A 5,000-nucleotide genomic window follows, 5' to 3' on the forward strand; every position below is an offset into this window, starting at 1 on the left:
TATATATATATATATATATATATATATATATATATATATATGTATGTATGTATGTATGTATATATATGTATATATATAATAATAATAATATATATATATAGAGAGAGAGAGAAATAGATAGATTGAGAGATAGATAGAGACATACGTATATACATACATGCACACACATCCACATGCAAAAAATATATATACATTTGCATAATACACTCATTCTCCGACAAACATGCAAACGCATCTTTGTATATATAGCAAAGACAATCTAAGAAAATATTGGCACAATCAACCGCAAATTTACATTTTAATTTCTTACTTTAATATTTAGAACTGCATTTTCACAATAAATATATAATTACATTTTCCTCGTATATTTAATAAAAAGTTTCTTTATTGTGGTCATATTAGATTATACTTAATTCATAGAGGTGTTTGAAAACGAAGAACCAAAATAAGTTGCCCCGCCTCAGCTCTAGAGTATCCTGATTTTCAGAAATAAACATATTAGGCAGACATTCCTTGAACATTATATAAAAGACAACGGGCAAAATATAATATATATATATATATATATCCTATGAATTTCAAAAGGGGACAATACAAATAAGAAAAATAGCGAAACATCTTAACTTGAAATATGAAGCATAGATATTAATTAGGGTAATAGTTAGATGAGTCTTAATTTCCAGAAAACGATAACGTACTTATGGTATAAGATGGATATAGCTCGGTAGGGATGTCATGATTCTTAAAATAATTTTGAACGGCTGATAGAGAGATGGACAGCGAAAGCAATTACATTGAGAGAGAAAGAAAGAAAGAAAGAAAGAGAGTGAGAGAGAAGGAGAGAGAAAGACAGAGAAGGAGAGATATGGAGATGGAGAGGAAGAGAGAGGCAGATAGCGTTTGTATTGTCACAGTAGAGATACACCGATAGGAAGAAATAGATGTAAACAAACAGCTAAATTGAAATGAAATAAGCTTTCTTATTGAAAAGTATAGTGATGATGATGATGTGATGATAGTAAAAAACATTTGTTTGTTGAACTAAGTCTATAATATTATTCTTCTTCTACCTGTTTTTTCACACTTTAAGCTTTAGATTGTTAGAAAGAAGAAGGTGGAGTGAGAGAGTAGGAGAAGGAATATGAGAGGTAGTAAGAGAGCAAATTGCCAGCCGATGCATTATGCTGTCATTCGTGTAGTTGGTGAAAGTGAGTGGAAGTGAGAAAGAGAGAAGTGTTAAAGACATGAAGGGAGGAATTACGTGGTTAAAAAATTTGTTGAAGATGTAGAGAAAAGAGAGAAATATAAAGTGCTTAGCAGATGGAAATTTTAAAATCATATAATATATTATAGTAACTGGAAGTGAAATAACTTTACAAAATAAAAATAAATTTGCAAAAAATCCTTTCTCTCTTAAATAGCTTCTCTTAATTTTTTTCGTTCTGTGGAATTTCCACGGGTCCCACTAGTAATAATAATATGCTAGCAGATTGTTGCAATTTTGTAAAACACTTGAAAAGTTAAGTAAATATGACCTTGAAATAGGTTTCAAAAATATGGCATCTAAGAAAAATAGCTGTGCTTGTAATCATGGGGGCTATAGGGACAATACGAAAAGGCACACTTAAACTCTGTTGAAATATCAGAAACCAAGACAGCACTACAAAACATTGTCCTCATGGGTACTGCGCATATCCACCCCATTCACTTCAAACGCTTTCAAAACTGAACTGTTACAAATTTAACAGAACCTTAGTTCTCAGATTTTGGCTTCCTTTCTGCTCAATATATCATCGGTAATTATAAATAACAAGCATAGTACACGACCAAGAATAAGAACAAAATGGACAACAATAATTATAGTAATAATTTCAAATGTTGGCACTAGGCCAGGAAACTTGAGGGCAGGGCGTTAGTCGTTTACATGAACACCAATACCTGACTCTACATTATTTCATCGACCCCCGAAGGGATGATAGAGACAGGCTGAACACTTTTGAAGTCACAACAATTAGCCAGAAGAAATAACGCAAAACATTTTTTACGGACGTTTGTTGTGATTACCAATCCATCGCCATTAATGATGATGATGATGATGATGATGATGATGATGATGATGATGATGATGTTGATGATGATGATGAAGAAGAAGAAGAAGAAGAAGAAGAAGAAGAAGAAGAAGAAGAAGAAGAAGAAGAAGAAGAAAAAGAAGAAGAAGAAGAAGAAGAAGAAGAAGGAGGAGAAGAAGAAGAAGAAGAAGAAGAAGAAGAAGAAGAAGAAGAAGAAGAAGAAGAAGAAGAAGAAGAAGAAGAAGAAGAAGAAGAAGAAGAAGAAGAAGAAGAAGAAGAAGAAGAAGAACTGAAGGAGGATATTTAAAATACAATAAAGTAAAAACTCTGGAGAAAAATAAACATCTTTATTTATCTTTGTCGAAAGTATATTATAATTTTAGAAAACTACACCTAAAAATATGAGAAATTAATTGAAAGATATAATTTCCAGATGACGAAAATACCGAAAGAAAAAAAATTATATAAATAGTAATATGCGGAGGTACGTGTTTATTCTTTAACACATACGCCCATATAGTCACACACACACACATGCACACACATATATGTAGTATATACATACATAAGTATTGCATATATATTTTGGCATTTGTAAATTATGTTTATACATGCACACACATAGTAGCTCATATCCATACACACAAATTTATGTAAATATGTGCTTGCGCACGTGTGTGTGTGTTTGTCTGTATGTGTGTGTGTGTGTATGTGTGTGCGTGCGTGTGTTTGTGTGTGTGTGCGCGCGCGAGTGTGTGTGCGTGTGCGCATCACATAGCAACACAAATTCGAATTCAAAATGTACGCCAGGCATTCACAAAACCCTACGGAATCACCCAGAGACTCACAGACACGGATTCTGACAAGTAAATGGATATTCGTTGGTGTCGACGGTGAGTGTTTAGTTGTTCGAAGTCCTGAACTACTTGCTTCTTGAACTCTAGACAATTGGACGGGCGTTCCACAGACTTTTACAATTAGTGTGACTCCGTTTGACGAAATTTGAACCATTGAATTACAAATGAAATCCATCTTATATGCTTCCACACAGTTTCTGTCTACCTAGTTTCATCCGCAAAGCTTAGTCGACCGAATGATTTGGCAAATTGTACTGTCTTGAGATGCCGTGCAATGGAATTGAAAGCAGCACCTCACTGTTGTGAACTGAGTTTCTTAACAAAGACTCAGTCAGAATCACAGATCTTGTAAGGGTAAAAAATATATGTAGTCTAATATACCTATTTGTCATTCTTACCTTATTCCGTTTAGATCGTCTTATAGTTGAATTATATTATATTATGTTATGATATGTTATATTATTTTGTATTATAGTTACAGATTCCACGTACTTTTGATATTATATTCAAATTCATTAAGCAATTTTTAAATTTACGTCGAAAGCATTGTAATTCTGTTAAATTTAATGTTAAATTCATAAATTCGAGAACTTTTCTTCAGAGTTTTGCTCTGTAACATTAATCCGTGGCATTTTGGTGACTTTTGATAGATTCTGTTTCCAGGCTATATAAATGAATGATTTTCAAATACTGTTCCTTTTGGTTGCCTGCTGATGAAAAAGTCGAGCGGTTGTATGTGTATATTTTGTATGAAAGCGTACCCAAATAGATAAATTTCAGGGGAAAAGATATTTACTTACTTTACACTTCCCATACATACGACAGATTGCCCGTTTTTACCTTCTGAGTGCAGATTCTGCCGAGGTCGGCTTTGCTTTTCATTTATACAGGATCGTGGAAGTAAGTACCAGTTGAGCAGCGGTATTTCGTCTGTTTTTACGGTTTGAGCTCAAATTCTACCGAGGTCCACTTTGCTTCTCATCTTTTCTGAGTCGATAAAATAAATACTAGTTGAACTCTGGGATCGATGCAACCGAAGTTAAAATGTCTTTTGCTAAAATTTGAAACCAACTTATTCAGCTTGGCTGAATTTCAACTCACATTGTGGAGACAGGAAATGATATCGCAAGGCGTTTTGCCTGAGGTTTTAACAATCCACTCCACTGAGGATCAGGTATATGCCGATTCCTTTTCGTACATCTTTGGAGTAGCAACAGTTTTACTAGTCTACTGTGTACCAAGTTAATTAGAGAAAGTGCATGAGATTGCTCAATCTACAATAAACGGCGGTCAAATAGCCTTCCTAGCTTGAACACGTTTCACAATAGACTACTTTAAAAAGGGTTTATTTAGATTCATACATACAAGAATGGCTCATCTATACATGAAATAATTTTGGTCTCATATTTTCGCACAAGGCCAACAATTTCGGGTAGTTGGGGTTACATTGACGCAGTGTTCAACTGGTATTTATTTAATCAACTTCGAAAGGATGAAAGGTAAAGTCGACCTCGGCGGAATTTGAACTCAGAACGTAAAGACGGAAGAAATGCCACTAAGCATTTTTTCCGGCACGGTAACAGTTCTGCCAGCTCGCCAACTTATTATACAGGAAATGATATTGTCATATTTATATATCTCAGTCTCATTCGCTTGATATTTTGTGGCTCGCTATCAGAATAAATAGCTACACTTATCAACCAAATGTCTGTTCCTGTTAAATCCAAGAACTGAGAAAACTGAAGATGGTCTACTTAGGATAAAGTAAAGGCACCATAGATTTCCTCAGAAGGATTCGAGGAGGAAATAGAGACTTTATTCGCAGCACTTGCATTTTCCCACAAACAATAGAGAGAGGGAGACAACGAATGTATAACCATATTCATACACAAACACAAACACACACACACACACACACACATATATAGGTGATATGGTTATGGTGACAAAATAGTCCTGGTACGATATCAACTTTCTATATACTTATTTTCTCTCACTCATTCCTTTACTCAGTCTGTCTCTGTCTTTTTCCAGGAGGAGGAGAGTGATGATGATAATGATGATAGGTACGTCC

At 34.3% G+C, this 5,000-nt stretch overlaps 1 long non-coding RNA gene across 1 annotated transcript in view; it reads left to right on the forward strand.

The window, feature by feature from the left end:
- The window catches only part of LOC128248851 (uncharacterized), a 31,992-nt gene that overhangs the window by 26,506 nt on the left and 486 nt on the right, over positions 1-5,000 (forward strand). Inside the window, exon 3 of the long non-coding RNA XR_008264974.1 lies at positions 4,961-5,000. This exon is cut by the window's right edge and continues 486 nt beyond it. This is a non-coding gene — a long non-coding RNA (uncharacterized LOC128248851). The remainder of the gene's footprint in view (positions 1-4,960) is intronic.

The sequence above is a fragment of the Octopus bimaculoides genome, chromosome 10 (assembly GCF_001194135.2).
Source record: "Octopus bimaculoides isolate UCB-OBI-ISO-001 chromosome 10, ASM119413v2, whole genome shotgun sequence".
NCBI lineage: Eukaryota > Metazoa > Mollusca > Cephalopoda > Octopoda > Octopodidae > Octopus > Octopus bimaculoides.